The following is a 16,953-nucleotide window of genomic DNA, read 5'->3' as shown; positions in this document are numbered from 1 at the left end:
TATAAGGGTTTGCTGGTTCGTATCCGCGGCCGGCAGAGGAATCCTACTCCGTTGGGCCTCTGAGCAAGGCCCTTCACCCCAGCTGCTCCAGGGGCGCCATGTAAATGGCTGACCCTGCGCTCTGACCCCAAGCTTCTCTCTCCCTATCTGTGTGTCTCATGGAGAGCAAGCTGGGGTCTGCAAAAAGAAATTCCTCATGCAAGAAATTGTATATGACCAATAAACTGATCTTCTCTTCAAAAGCTCGATTAAATAAATTATAGAGGGGACTGTTGATGCACCATCAAAATCATTCCATGGGTTTTCAATTTCAATGGCGATTCAATTTTTATTTGGATGTACCCATTTCCCATTTGCCGTTACCAATTATGGCCTCCTAATAATAATCCCCCTCTATGAACTGGCTTCATCCCTCTGCTCTCCTCCCCACTGAAAGCCACATGTTGCATCATCCAGGTGGTGGCTGTACATTGGTGGGGGTAGTGGGATACCTCATTACCTGAAAGCAGACTGGCGCATCATCCAGGTGGATGCTGCACATTGGTGGTGGTGGTGGGATTCCCTATGACCTGTAAAGCGTGTAAAGAGTGCAGTGTCCAGAAAAGCGCTATATAAGTGTAAGCAATTATTATTACTACTTTACTGGTTAAGCTACAAAGCCCTTTCCCCACCTATGCATTAACACCCCCGTCATGTGGTGACAATGCTGATATAACTAGTTTCAGGGCATTGACTGGCCATTTGAGCATGTTTCCACCTCTGTTCCTTGGCAGCTCTACTGTTGCTAGGACGGAGTCAAAATATCTGCAGACTTTTCAGGGATTTGTGATGTTGTTTGGTGAAACGCAACCTCCGCAGGAACACAGGTCCTCGTCCACACCCGGGCTCAGACTCCAACCCCCGGTGCTGTTATTTCAGATACGCAATGAGCTGTCCCAGCCCGTGTCCATGGAGAACACCAGCCTGCGCTGGAGGGAGCAGTGGGATGGGCTGGTTTTCCACCAGGAGGAGGAGGAGGTGAAATGGGGGTCTAGCGAAGATGGGCCTATGGGCCAGGTGGGACTGAGTGATGTAGGCGCCCCCTGCCCTGGATGAGTGATGCAGAAGGGATCAGTGATGCCAGGGCCATGCAGATTGATGGGTTTCTCTCACGCTTAGTCATTCCTCCAGCAGCCGTGTCACCCTGCAGCTCCCAGCTGGCAGCCCCCCCACTGGAGCCCAGCAGGTGTGAGCCTGGCCAGTACCTGGAGGGGAGACTCCTGGGGCTGCTGCTGGGAGAGGTATGAGTGGGACCAGCAGGGGGCGCTCACGCTGCAGTCTGTGTGGGTCCTGATGCCCCAGTATAGCGACGGGGACACTGGACTGTAAACAGACACTGTCCTTCGAATGAGAAGTAAAACCAAGGTCGTGACTCTCTGTGCTCATTAACAATCCCAGGGTGTTTCTGGAAAAGAGTAGGGGTGTTACCCCAGCATCCTGGCCAAATTTCTCAGCCCAGGGTGTATGTGTGCATGTGTGAGTAAGATGTCCAGCTCTGGTAGTCCAGGGTGTGGGTGTGGGTGTGAGTAAGTTGTCCAGCTCTGGCAGCCCAGGGTGTGCAGTGCCACATCCGTACCGCAAGGTGCTGGTGTTTGTCCTGTCCACAGGGTAACGGGTCTTCAGAGCAAACTGAGCTCCAGCCTGATGGGCTTCACTACATGGCCAGGCTATCCAGCAGGACTGGAACACTATTCTCATCCAAATACCGGGGGCATCTTGTGTGTTCCGGGTCTGAAGAACAGCATTATTAGATCCAGATACACAAGGCTTTAGATTCAAGCTATAATCTAGAATCCTATATCCATATCAATAGATTCTGCTGCAAGACATGCAAAACAAGTTTATGCTCTTTTTCTTGGGATTTCTTTCAAATTGTGTAACCTAGTTTCCCACGCTTTAATTGTATTATTAATTTGCAAAATTGTAATGACTATTTCATTGTTAATGTGTGATTGTTTCTAGAGATGCAAAGTTCAGAGTTGTGAAGGCCACAAGGTTAGGAACTGGACTGTTAGGGAATGTAGTCACTTCTATTATAAATCAGTGTCTCTTTTATCAGTATTCTGTGTTACACTGAGAAATTCTAGTCGCACTCAAGATGATCTAGAATTTGTTTTCGTACACTGCCCAAGTGTGAGCCTTTAGAAAAATGAAAAATGTAACATAGCCTGGGCAACAGGGCCCTAGTTATCGAAACAGGTTACGCATTCTCAGAGCAATGTGTGAGTTATTTGCCAAAACCAGAGATCACAATGGTATCGTGAATACTCACAACAAACACAACTACAAACTCGATCCGGACATTTGACTGAGACTCTTGAAATTTGCCATTTTAGTTTCATACTTGCACGAGTCCTAGCAATTTCAGCTATTCATCTCATTTTAGCACTAAGAAATAAAATATTAATTTTATGTGCAGTTTCTATTTTCTAAAACAAATGGCATTATTTTTATATTTATTATTAAATTATTTTCATTATAAATTGGAAATATTTTTGCTTGTTTAACATGTTCATAAGGACTAGCATTCTGCCTCATCACTGTGCATTGTCACACTGAGCTGCACCTGACTCAGCTGGGATAATAAGGAGTAATAAACTGAGCTGTCCGAAATAACACTGAAATATTAAGGAAGTATGCAATATCACCTGAAGACTACATTGACTTTATACATACATATATATATATAGTGATGATAAATATATTTAAATTATTTAAATTTAACATTACAGTATTTATTTCCATAGCCTACTATATCAGCTGTATATGTATCCAGGTTTCTCTAAACTTTATATTATGAATCAATACTTTCAAAAATGATCTGTGACACAGGGTTATACAATAGTTTGTGTACACAACTGTATTTAAATGATTTGATTATTCATGTTTTTTCATTGTGACTTTCTTTATGCTTTAGGTGGGTGTTTGCTCTCATCCATAGAAAAGCTAAATAAAAATGTCAATCCAATCCAATTCTTTAAATTGCAGACTTCTGCTCCAGCAGCAATCTTAATGCTGCAGAAATCAAGCTCTGATTTCTCTTCAAAAGACTCTGCTCCTACAAGAGTAAGCCGTGTTATTCCCTAATTGATCAGAAAATCATCGGCTGTGGTCTCACAGAGATAAAACATCTCTATGAGGACCACTGCCGTGGTAGAATTCTGGCCATCACAGAGGACAGTCACCACCCGGGGTATGAGCTCTTCACCCCACTGCCCTCAGGCAAGAGATACAGGAGGATACAGACACTTACCACCAGCTTCTAAAATAGCTTCTACCCACAAGCAGTGCAATTGATTAACACATTTAGCCATGCCCCTCGGACCACACCTACACCATCTAACTCATTATCATTTCTAATTTATTGCACATTGAACATTGTCTGCTGTCTGTTTGTATATTGTCTTGATGCACTGTCTGCACATTGTGTGTTTGCACTTGTTTTAACCGAGAGACTTTCTGTCAGTAAGAATTCCATTGTACCAGTACATGTATCATTCACATATGGCGATAAAGTTCAAGTTCCAGTTACTTGTCAGATATCCCATTATCTGATTGCTGATTACTCAAGACCAGGAAGAATTTGGCAAGTGTGCATTACGAGATGTTAGCAAAAGGGGGCGCTGTTGGGTTATAAATGTGAGTGGTGCAGTCCCACTGTGAAGAATTCCCATCTGGGACACAGTTCCTTTTCAAACCAGGACTCCAGGGTCTATCACCAGTTTCTGTCAGCACAGGGGGTGATTTGATCTTTCCTTGTAGATAAACGCCCGCGTGCACGATGATGAAGAGGGTGGTGGTGGTGATGATGACGATGGTGACCTATGCAGAACTCCGGCTCTCTGCGCTGCCGGTCCCCAACCCGGGTGAAGGAGGAGGAGGAAGGTGAGTGGACCATACCAAACTGGGACTAAGCCCAGGGCTCCCCAGATACGATTACAGCTGCTGGTACTGATCACAATCATGTGTTTCCTTATTAACATAAGACACAGAGGAGGCCTCTCAGTCTTCTAGCTGGTTTGGTAATTAGTGGGTGACTGACCCTTCACCCAGGTGTGTCTGGAAAGAAGCCAGGGTATCGGTTTCAACAACACGGCTGGGCAGCTTGTTCCTCTCTCCCACCCCTCTCTGTGTACAGCAGAGCCTCCTGTCCTGACTGGAGGAGCTCATCCAGCTGTGTGGTAGTGGCTAACTGTTGTTTCTGTTTCTGGGTGATATTTTGTGATGACAGTGTGACAGTGTCCAGGGGTTTCAGTGGAAGTGATATAAGTGCTTGGCAGGAGAAAAGAGAGCAGAAAGGTGCTGTCAAAGTGGTTTCTAATCATTTTTGTTATCAAATAATATTGTTTTGTATTAACAGATATTTTACTTCTGGAGCGTGCATTTAGTTCAGCTCAGAGGCAGAGAAGTGTTATAAGACAATGGTAGCACATGAATATTTAATCCACAGCCGACAGTAACTCCAAACTGAGGATCAGAGTATTCCAGATGATTTCTGAGCTACACCGACAGTCTTTGCCAGTACATGTAAAACCTTGCTTTACTTTATTACAGCAGAGACAGCTATATCACCCTGCAGCTCCCAGCTGGTAGCCCCACTGGAGAGCCTAGCCAGGACCTAGATGGGAGACTCCTGGGAAAACTGAGGTTGCTGGTGGAAGAGGTGTTAGTGGGACCAGCAGGGGGCAGTCTGTGTGGGTCCTAATGCCCCAGTATAGTGACGGGGACACTGGACTTTAAAAAGGTCCCATCTTACGGATGAGATATACTGTAAAACTGACGTCCTGAGTCACTGTGCTCATTAAAAATCCCAGGGTGTTTCTGGAAAAGAGTAGGGGTGTTATCCCAGTGTCCTAGCCAAACTTCCTCCTGGCCTTTACCAGTCATGGCCTCCTAATAATCCCCATCTCTGAACTGGCTACACAGACCCCTGTACTAACTGGATCAGGGACACGGACCCCTTTACTTAGTGAACAGGAGTCACAGACCCCCTGGACTAACTGGACCAGGGACACGGACTCCTGGACTAACTGGACCCAGACTACTTCTCTAACTGGATTGAGGTTCTTCAGGACCAGGTTTGGAGACCCCTTATTTAGATGAGCCTCACCCTCTTTCCTGTTGTTTGATGGGACAGTGCAAGTGTCTGTGAAGCCACCAGCTCTAAATTGGATGTACAATTGGATATATTGGGTGCTGTAGTTAGTGGTGTCCCGGTTTCCTCTGACAAGCACAGATGCATGCTATTGGGTGGAATTGGCTTCTGGGTGTGAGTGTGTGTCCCAGCTGTGTGTGTCTGCCCCAGAGTGTGCCTGGCGTCTCATGGGGTTTGTACCTTGCCTTGCACCTGTTGCATGCTGGGATGGGCTCTGGCATCCCCCGCAACTCTTAATTGGAAATAGTGATCAGAAAACGGAGGGATGGGATTTAATTTATTCCGAAATTCCCTCACACGTTCTTGCTTTTTTTCCCCATCGCCCAGTCTCCTCGGAACATGTCCCGGTGACGGCAAAATTTGGGGATTCGGTCACTCTACCCTGTGACGGAGAACCCTACAGCCTTGGGATCCCCGAACGCAAACTCCACGTTTTCTGGGAAACCCTGGATTACCGCGTTTATGAGTTCATGGGCGGGAAGGGCTATCCTGACAACGGGTTCCAGAACAGAGTCGAGATGTCCCGAGAGAAGATCAGCCACGTGGATTTATCTCTGACCGTCCACCACACCACCTTCTCAGATCTACACGTGTTACCTCATAGCCGATAAGGAGCACTTACTTCAGAGGGTGGACCTGGCTGTTCTAGGTAATTTTTTAGAAAAATGGGGGTTACAAATATAGAAAGCACTGAGCGGGGATAATCAATAATTAAACTGACCATCAGAACTCCCAAGTTGTGTTGCCAGGAATGTAGCCGAATGGTCAGTATAGTTAGGGGCACCCGAGATCTTTATTCTGTGGCACAGTTTCAGCAAGGGAGCAATAAATCGGAGGCCAACTGGGTTGATCACACATTACTGAAGAATGACAATGACAATAACAACTAATCAACACAACAGACGACATGCACGTGGCCCTAATTAAAAAACAAGGCATCTCGGAGGCCAATGTCCTGACCAGCCAGTGAAACCTACACTACGGCCCAGTGTTGCTGCTCGATTCTCCCTTGCTATAATTCTGGATAAAGCGCATGAGAATCTGACTCCATATTTAACTCATCTGGCTCCCAGAAGCCAGGGGAGAACGTTTTTGACCTGCGGATTCCTGATAGAGGAAATTGAGAGTTTCCTAAAATAACAGAATGGGCAAGGTCCCTTGGACATCAGGTCAAATGCTGAACTGGAATCTGGTCTGTAAGGCCGATCTAAGGTGGAACTAATGTACGGGTCTCATAACTGCGTGCACAGGGTTCGGAATGCAAGTAAGGCTCCCGGCTGTCATCTGTGAGTAAAACGTTTTCCGGAAACATTGGTTGGGTAAAAATTCCTCTTGCCCTGCAGAAGAAGAGCCGAGCTCTTTGCTTTATTTCACAGACCTCTGGTGATGGGCTCAGTCCTCACGAAGTGAGCTGCTGTCCTGTCCGAGGAGACAAAGAGAAGCTCTCCACCTGAAATTCTTTGTATCCCAACATGTTTTATGTTTGATGAATCCATCACAAGTTGCTCTGTACGGGATATTAGCAGAGGAGATTCTTCCTGTGTGTTTAAATATCGACTCAACAGCATATTAGTGTGTCAGCGTTACCTGTGTAGAGGAATCACAGCTGAGATATTTTCTCATACACCGACACCTAGAGGTGATGTGAGGCACTGTGGGAGGATCAGTGAGGAAAGGGGGAACGTTTTTCCAACATCCTAAAACTGATCACAAGCTCTGATGGCAGTAAATTTGCTTTTTCACCAAAATAATTAATCTTTTTTGTCCATTTAACCAAGAACGGTAAGGTTGCTTGCTTTATGATTTTATTGGGGATATGTTTGTTTAAGGGCATTCTAAGATGTCAAAGAAGAATTAAAAGGTTTAAAAAGTTAGTATCTCCTTTAGATGAGGACAGACTGGATGAAACAAAAACAACATTTAAAGTGAATTGCAAATGTATTGATGCAACCATAACTTGAACCTAACATGACTGGGGCGTGTACTTGTGAAATTGCATTTTGAAATATAAAATGAAGCTGATCGCAGTCCAAACTCAAGGTATTGTTGTAAAACTAAATATTCAACATGTTTCTACCTGTCCCTTTTCAGCTCACTCAGAAGTCCACAGCCTGCAGCCTGGTGCCTCTCTGTCTCACCCCCTCAACACTGCTGGTCCAGCAGAGGTGCTGTTTGATCCTGCAGGATCTGTCCAGTCTCCCAGAGACTTTCTGAGCAGCGCAGGGCTCCCTGGCCCTGGGTACGAACAGAGAGTGTCAGTGCAGAACAGCTCTCTGACACTGCGCTCCCTCATTCCAGTTGATCGGGGGAGCTACACAGTGAGGGACCTTCAGGGAAACACCATCAGCACTGTGATCGTCACTGTGGGAGGTGAGCAGGGTCCAGCGCAGCGCAGCCAGCTGTGTCCCCCAGTACAGAGACAGAGTGTCAGTGGAGAATCAGGAGTTGAGACTGCAGAACCTGAGGAAATCTGATCAGGGGATCTACACAGTGTTGCTCTCACACATCCAGAAGGCTGTCAGCACTGTGTCTCTCACTTGGAGGGTAAGACTGGACTGAGGTGCAGGAGAACTCCTCAAATCTTGTAACCCTTAACTTCTTGTTCTCAGTCTGAGGTTTTTAACTCCAGGACATTCTCGAGTGTAGAAGAGTTTGTACTGTTCTTAGTCCTGTGCAGAGAGATCAGAGGTGTGTCTGCTGGTCAGTATCTCGCTGGTGTCACTGGTGTTGGTGTTGCTGGAGTCCTCATCGCGATCCTGGGAGTGTGGATCAGGATGAGGAGATCAAGGACGACGATCAGGAATGACAGGACCTACAAGCCGACGAGGAGAGATGATGCCCAGACCCCTGAAAGCAGCTCAGTGATCAGTCCTCTAGCAGATCAACACGTGGAAACTGGGAGTCAGAATGGATTCAGTCCTAAGGTCCCTGGTGTCCAGGTGACTGTGGAGACAGAAGACAGACACTCTGGTCCTGTTGATTCCAATGGACACAGTCTGCAGGGGTGATGGGGAGAGACAGTGCAGTATGTTGGGGGTCAGACCAGGACTCAGTAGTCTGGGGGTCACTGGGAAGCTGAGGGAAGGTACAGATACAGGGATTGGGGACTCTGTCCACATCAGGGTCTCCAGTGGGTTCAGCAGTCATGGTCAGAGGAGAGAGAGTCTCATTGCTGTGGAGCTGTTAGCTGTTAGTGACTCTCTCCTATAGTGTTCTTACTGGCTGACATCAGCCTACAAAGGCCTTATTTTTTCTACCAAATATCCTATATAAGCTGCTTTTTTTGCACTGTCAAGCTTATTTTTGCACTTTAAACTTTATCCTGTAGTGATTGTATTGTGGTCTTCATGACTAGGAAGTTGTAGGTGAAGTGAATCAGACTCTAATCTGTGATTTTACTACTAGGTACACTGTAGATCTGGGTTGTGATGGTGTTCATATTAATGGTCATGTTGTATTTTAGAACAAGTGTAGCCTTTTAAGTTAAAACAATAAGGCTGTGTTGGGAACTGACGATAGCAGTGTTCCAAGTCTTTCAAGACCTTGCCTAGAGGCCCTAGAAAGCTCGGGCTGGCCCTGCAAGTAATTACATTTTTCAAAAGGGAGAGCAGTTTGTGATCACATCTCAGGGATATTAAAGACACCGGTCTTCATCAGACTAGCAGGTCTGTCAAAGATTTGTTACACCTTGATTACGGAGATATATTGCATTCTGTCATATATGTGTCTCCTTTTTTGTGTTTTTGGTGTTTAAAAACTTATTAAAACAAAATTTCAATTTAAATGGCTCCTCTGTTAACGAGTGTCCGTATTGCATCTGGAAGTGGGTTTTTTTTAGCAATGAGAAGTAACTGGGAAAACTAGTGCTATCGGTCTTCTCAATTTGTTCATCTGGCGCACACTTGCGGGGCCTTGGTTATAAACTGCACATGGAGGACTAATAAATGTTTTAGATCACTTGAACTCAATGAAAGTGTAAAAAAGAAGCTTGATTTCGTTTAGAGAACTGAGTCTGATCCGGGCGAGGGATTTCCGCGTGTCCTGCAGTTCGTAAGCCGCCCTTGCTCACTGGCGTTAGATCCGCGTAAAGGAATGGAATTAGCGTGTGAAACTGAAGTCGCTCAGGATAAGAAACGTCAAGGTGGGGTCTCCTCTGGGCTGGACAGGGCGGTAGGGCGGGTGGACCGTGGGGGAGATATAGTGTGCTTAGCAGGTTAGGAGGGTTAATAAAATACATTCAGCTGCTGTCTCATGCTTGGAGAAGTATCAGGTATTGTATGCGCACAACTGTTTCCTCATCAGAGCGTTAAATGTCTCCTAGCTGCGCCTCTAAATGGCAGCGATTCAACAGGGCACCGCCTGGTGGGATTTTTTTGAAAATGCAGCCATTTTGACTTGAAAGTGTGAGCATGGGATGAAGCTTGTACAAATTAAACTAGACTCCTGGATCATGTTATTTTGGGCCTGTTGCTTCAGGGGTGAATGTGAAAATGCCACTGAGTAGGGAAATGATTTTAAAAAACACTGTCATGTTGCATAATTTACAGGAAGTTTTTAGTTTATAGTTTATAGTTTATGGGAAGGTGGCGTGCCTTTTCAATTTGACTAGCCTTTTTGTTTCACTGATTATTGCTAAAGACCCTACAAGAGACGCCAGGACAAGACTAACCGTGGTCTGCAATCTGTAATGTCTCCAGTCACATCGGGAAAATATAATCGGCTCTTTCCGGGAGAAAGACGGAAAACCTCCAGGACCGTCGCTTCTACAACAGATTCGGGTTTTCCCGTTTACCTCTTTAGTGAGGATAGGACACTAGATCTCTCTACAGCAGGGATCTGTCCGCGCGGTGCATGGTTGATTAAAAATAAATGCTGTGCTTTTCAGAAGCATCTCATCCGAGTGGCCCCGTCATTATTGATAACCAAAAAAACAAAATCAGAATTAGTTCCCGGCAGTCTGTTTGGGCTGCTATCCTTTTTTCACAGTGTGTGCTTCTGTTATTTTAATAATATGCCCCCAAAAACTTACTGTAAATGAAGGTGCATTTTCAATTCATAGTAATAATTCCTAAAACTTCTATAGGTCTCTGCTGTAAGTGGTGCTGGAGCACAGAACCGATAGGTGGCGCTCTTCCCTATACAATGGGATTTCCAGAGAGGCAATGCTAACTTACCATTCTGTTATGTTTCTGCAACCAATAGTGGTCCGAGTGACCAATTATATTCAGATTTGCACCAGGGTGTTTGTAAAGAAAAGTAATACTACAATGAGCTAATTAAAAGTCATCAGTCAGCCCTGGAGATGATAAGCAGGTGTTGTGTGTGTGTGTGGGGGGATATTGTGGACCCCTGTATTAATACGGGGGCATCATTCTCAGTTCCTGGTGTGTCTTCCGGGTTTCGTCCCAGTTGAGCTCTCGGTCACTGTTACGTCCCAGTGTGTGTTCTGTGTGTGTTTTTTCTGTTATGTCCACACTGTTGACCCTTGATTGTTCTCCCTTCCCCATTGGCCCACCATTACACCACACTTTCAGTATGACGTCATCATCAATTAGCTCTCAGCCAATCAGAACACATCTTATTCACTATATAACATGGAGGCTTTCAGAAAGAAGAGGCCTTTCGTTTGACTTCAGTCCCGTTCGGTTTTGCTTCGCGTTATCGCTTCGCTCCTGGTTATTGCTTCGGCTTCGTTTGTTGGTTTGTTTTGCTTTGTGTGTGTGTATTTTCGTATAGCTTTGGCTTTGTTGTTTTGTTGGATTTATGTTAGTTTCTTTGTACTTTCGTTTGTTTGTGTGTTCATCCTTGTTTTGTCATTACCTTGCCCCAGTGTTACATGTTCAACTTTTGTGTTCTTTTTGTACCCTGCTCCTATTTATTACTCTTGTTTTCCCTTATTTGTCTTCCTGGTTCACTTGTGTTTTTGTGTGAACTTTTGTATATAAGGTTAGGTTAGGTTGTTGGGTACACTTACACACTTAGTTGATTTTGTATTAGTACACTAGTTTAGTACGGGTGAGTGCCGCTTGTCTTGTATGGTTTTGGGTAGTCAGTGCAGGTTAGCTAGGGTGTTGAAGACGCCGAAGACCATGTGTTTTGGGGTTTCTTTTGTAGTCAGATTAGCTTTCGCTCACTGTCCTAGCCAGCTCCATTTTTGTTTATTTTCTTTCCTTTGGCACCACTCTAGTTCCTTACCCTTATCACGCTTCCTAGTACCTCACCAAAACCCCCCCTGCTTCCAAAAGAATTATCCTAAATGTTTCACCCCTTTTCCCCTAGACACTTAGGGTCGTAACAGTCACATAGCTGGTCTAATTATTTAATTAACTGTATAATTATAATGTAAAATAGGCTTAAAGGCCCTTTTTTCAGTAGCTGTGCCCCTCCGGAAAGTGACTGTAGGGGTACCGAAGTCTGTCTGATTAAATAGTTGAATTGTGTAACTGACTCCAGTCATCCAGGGAGTGAGTCTAAGACCCCCCCCTCCCATGTTAAAGGAAATCTCACCATTAAAAATGGACCCAGGCTGGGATCTGTTCTGCCTCTTCATCTCAAGCTAGTTTTATACCAGTGCTACCCCATAGTGAAGTCATTCCCATCACAGGAAACCAGGGCCAATTTGCCCAGAACCCACTTACCCCCACCTGCACGTCTGGGAGGAAAGCAGAGCACCCAGAAGAAGCCGACACAAACTCAAGGAGAACATGCAACACAGACAGCACGACCAGTCCTGAATTAAACCCAGGAGGGCCCTAGCCGCTCCCCCTGGGGTCTTATTAAAATGAGAACTGAGTTTAGAAACGCCCACACCTCACAGCGGGTCAGCTCCGGCCTCAGAGAGCAGCGGTGAAATCTCTTGGCCAGAGACCGGATGTGAACTCCCGCCGGAGTCCAGCGCCTTGTCAGTCTGGCTCAACAGCGGCTGAGATGAACGGGCTACACGGTGCAGTTCATCTGCTCTTCTTCATCTGTGAGTATACCTTCGTGTGTCGAAGACACGCATTTCAGTCTCACCTTAGCGGGGGGGAACCGCTAAACGTTTCCTTACCTGACTAAGTGTAACATTACAAAGCGGAGCTGTCGCCTGTGTCCGCCGTCAACTAGAGAGGCCGGTATCGGGACTTGAAAACTTGAAAAACTCTACATTTTTTCTTGTGGCGCTCATGTCCCGGCTACCGACCCAGGGAGCAGGTATTTCTCAACCAAAATACTGAAATATTATCTTAAACTGACACTTAGGTGGCTGCACAATAACCAGCTCTTAAAACACGCAAAACCGATAGAAGTCTAGTCCCGGGTTTCCGGCGGTTACGAACATTAAAGACGGTTTGGTTGTATTTTTTTCTTTTAAGAAGAGATACTGCACAGTCACCACTTTTTAAAACGGTACTCTTGATTTGTAATGATCCCTCTGTTGCACTTTAGCGAAGAGGCCACATTAGGTGATAGAAGGTTTTGGTCGATATCGATCTGTATGTAGTCGCGGTGAAAATGATTGGCAGTGACTTAGCTGAAACAATAATTCATTAATTGACTCACTTGTTTATTGAACTCGTATCCACCAGTGATGAGGGCTACTAATTAGTCAAGGTAAATCACTTCATTTAGAGTTGTTTTGCTGAAGTTCTGTACACGTAACGTGATAGCTTGTGCAATCCTACACAAGAGGCGCTTTCTCTGCAGAGGGATAGATTCCTTTCCGCGTCTCTCCAGGTACCGCCGTGCGGGAGGCAGCCGGTACCGGCGCCGCGGTGAGACCCGTCGGACCCGGCGACACGGTGGTCCTGCCCTGTGACCTGCAGCTTGGCTACAAGGTGATGTGGTTTGTCCAGTGTGACGAGACGGTGTTTCTGGGGCTCCTGGCCAGTAAGAGCCAGGCGGAGACGGTCAACTTCAACTACGCGTCCGACTCCTGCTTCTCTCCACCGCTGAACTCGTCCACCGGCTCCATCGACCTGAGGATCCGGAACGTGTCACGAACAGACCTGGGGCTCTTCTACTGCACGGGGAAAGCGCAGGGCCGGGTTGCTGTCGGAACTGGAACCAGGCTCGTCTGTGCGGATAAGTATGGAGCCTCTTTCTAGATGCTGTCGGGTGTCAGATAGCAAAATAATGAGAGATAGTGGGTGTCGGTCGGCAGAGCTCTTTCTCTCCAGCTACAGGAAAGAACATTTCTCGAACACCTGCGGTTTCTGTCTTTAATGACACACAACGACCTGCGCAGTTTCAGGGAGCTGAAAGCGTCCAAACACGCCATGGTGTTTCTAATTAGCACCCGATTGGTAATCTACATAATGAACAGGACCAATCCGAGAAGAGTGTAAATAACAATGACATAAAAATATTTCGTACAATATCCCAAAGCGCTGAACAATATGATGGACAATTAACAATAGAAAAGTTCACACTCGGGCTAATTTCTCAGACTGCTCTGTCTCAAGCTGGATGGGTATTGATTTAATTAATTAAAACAAATTCTCCTTTCGAGCACGCTAAAACTGTGACACTCCCCCTGCTTATTTGCGGAGATCAAGAGCCCCCTTTCTCCCGTGTTTCCATCCAAACCTGAACACTAGTGGGAGCGACTCCGTGTCCGTACTGTACTGCTCATTGTAACAGCATTTTACAATGTTTCTGGTGACAGAAGATCCAAGGATCGATTATTTCCTTTCTTAAAGACGGCAACTGTGATGTGGGGAAGCCCATTTTGTTATCCCATTTCGAAGCAAGCCATTCTCCAAGTCTCCTTCCTGCACTCGTGTTTTCACCAGGTGGACGGTGTGATGATGATGACCATCGGCAGGCGCAGTCTCCCTTTGAGCTGGAGAAGTCGTGCTTCATCATTCTGTTGCTGGTGCCTCCTCTCTCTGTCCTGATAATGTCCGGCTGCGTCTTCGGCCTCTTCCGCCGGAAAGGTCAGTTCACAAGCCCAGGAGGTACTGTCCCCTACTGTCAGAGGACTGCAGAGAGCTCTCTTCTGTATGGGGTTAAAGACATGTCTCTTGGACTGTGGCGAGCTCTCTTCTGTACGGGGTTAAAGACGTGTCTCTCGGACTGCGGCGAGCTCTCTTCTGGACGGGGTTAAAGACGTGTCTCTTGGACTGCAGGGAGGTCTCTTCTGTACGGGGTTAAAGATGTGTTTCTCGGACTGCGGCGAGCTCTCTTCTGTATGGGGTTAAAGACGTGTCTCTCGGACTGCAATGAGCTGTCTTCTGTACGGGTTAAAGACGTGTCTCTCAGACTGCTGTGAGCTCTCTTCTGTAAGGGTTAAAGATGTGTCTCTCGGACTGCAGGGAGCTCTCTTCTGTATGAGTTAAAGACGTGTGTCAGACTGCAGGGAGCTCTCTTCTGTATGGGCTTAAAGACGTGTCTCTCGGACTGCAATTAGCTGTCTTCTGTACGGGTTAAAGACGTGTCTCTCGGACTGCAGGGATCTCTCTTCTGTACGGGTTAAAGATGTGTCTCTCGGACCGCACTGAAATCTCTTCTGTATGGGTTAAAGATGTGTCTTTCTGACTTCTACGAGCTCTCTTCTGTACGGGGTTAAGGACATGTCTCTCGGACTGCAGTGAGCTCTCTTCTGTACGGGTTAAAAACTTGTCTCTCGGACTGCAGTGGGCTCTCTTCTGTACGGGTTAAAGACGTGTCTCTCGGACTGCAGGGCGTTCTTTTCTGTACGGGGTTAAAGACGTGTGTCTCAGACTGCAGGGAGCTCTCTTCTATACGGGGTTAAAGACGTGTGTCTCAGACTGCAAGGAGCTCTCTTCTGTATGGACTTAAAGATGTGTCTCTCGGACTGCAGGGTGCTCTTTTCTGTACGGGGTTAAAGACGTGTCTCTCGGACTGCAGTGAGCTCTCTTCTGTACGGGTTAAAGACGTGTCTCTCGGACTGCAGTGAGCTCTCTTCTGTACGGGTTAAAAACTTGTCTCTCGGACTGCAATGAGCTCTCTTCTGTACGGGGTTAAAGACGTGTCTCTCAGACTGCTGTGAGCTCTCTTCTGTACGGGTTAAAGACGTGTCTCTTGGACTGCAGTGAGCTCTCTTCTGTATGGGTTAAGGACATGTCTCTCGGACTGCAGGGCGCTCTCTTCTGGACGGGGTTAAAGACGTGTGTCTCGGACTGCAGGGAGCTCTCTTCTGGACAGGGTTAAGGACGTGTCTCTCGGACTGCAGTAGCTCTCTTCTGTATGGGTTAAAGACATGTCTCACGGACTGTAGGGAGCTCTCTTCTCTACAGGGTTAAAGACGTGTCTCACGGACTGCACGAGCTTTCTTCTGTACGGGTTAAAGACATGTCTCTCGGACTGCAGGGAGCTCTTTTCTGTACGGGTTAAAGACATGTCTCTCGGACTGTGGTGAGCTCTCTTCTGTACAGGGTTAAAGACGTTTCTCTCGGACTGTAGCGAGCTCTCCTCTATACGGGGTTAAAGACGAACTTGCGTGGTTATTATCTATACTTACCTGCTGCAGACCTTAGTTATAGATTGCATGTTACTCTGGACAAGTGTTTGCTAAGCACATTGTTTACATAAACTGATATATCTTTACTCCTCAATCACTGATTTTCTCCAGTGATACTTGATACTTGAATGTCTGTGTGAAACCCACATCAGAGGTCAGTACAGTGAAAGTCCTGCACAGTAATTACAGTACCTCCTCCTGTCTTTTATAGGAGTACCATCACAGTCAGAATAGAGTCTGATCAGATTTGTTTCTGCTCCTTCTGACCAGGTGCAGAAATGTACATCAGCCCTGAAAAGAGAAAGAGATGCAAGAGGAATGTACAGGTATTTGGCATCATTCCCCAGTGACTAACCATGCAGATAATACTCGTTACCTGTCCTCTAATCAGGACAGGAGTCGCTTCTTTACACAAAGGGTGGTGGGAGTGTGGAACAAGCTGCCCAGCCATGTTGTTGAAGCCAATAACCTGACTTTTAAAAAATGATTTGATAATGAAAGAATTTACAAATACAAAGTACAACAATTTACAGCTTTCATCTTTCATTTTTTGATTATATTGTTTTTATATAATGAACTATTTACATTATGCCAGGATAGGAGGGAGGTTACAACTAGAAATACAATCAGCAAAAACACAACAAATAACCCACATTCTAGACAAAATGGTTTCATCCTCATTTACAGAACAGAATCAGGTCTCAGCTGGGCCACAAACCCAATCCAGTCTTGCCAGCATTTGCTAATCCTTTCTGCTTGTAACCTGAGAGAAAAGGTGATCTTTTCCATTATATACATCTTTCACAACATTGATCCACTGTTCTGGTGTTGGAGGTCTTTAATAGACCATATTCCCATGATCGTTTTCTTGCTAGGAACTAAAAGAATTAGGAGGCACTTGTTTCTACAAAGAGTGGTGGGGGTGTGGAACCAGCTGCCCAGCCACATGGCTTCCCTCAACACACAGTTGGATGAAATCCATGAGTCTTGACTACCAAACAGACTGAGAGGGCTCTTGTAACTGTCCTTGTTTTCTTGTGATTTAAGAACAATGTATCCAGACTGTTGCTCTGAAGTACAGCTGGACCCTAAGTTAATCTTTGTTCTGTTTTCAGGAAGTGGACCACTTTGATAAATCAGACTTCATCACTGTCCGGTACGCATCAGGACAAGACAGTCCCAGTAAAGTGTGTCTGTGTGTCTGTGTGTGCCCTGAACTCAGCTCTGTAACTCCTGGACCAGCCTGTCCTCTCCTGACGAGGGTCTGGTTGTTACTCCCATGATCCTCATCCTGGAA

Source organism: Lepisosteus oculatus, chromosome 14, assembly GCF_040954835.1.
Source record: "Lepisosteus oculatus isolate fLepOcu1 chromosome 14, fLepOcu1.hap2, whole genome shotgun sequence".
In the NCBI taxonomy this organism is placed as follows: Eukaryota; Metazoa; Chordata; class Actinopteri; order Semionotiformes; family Lepisosteidae; genus Lepisosteus; species Lepisosteus oculatus.
The sequence above is the reverse complement of the archived record's forward strand: the minus strand, read 5'-3'. Positions refer to the sequence as shown.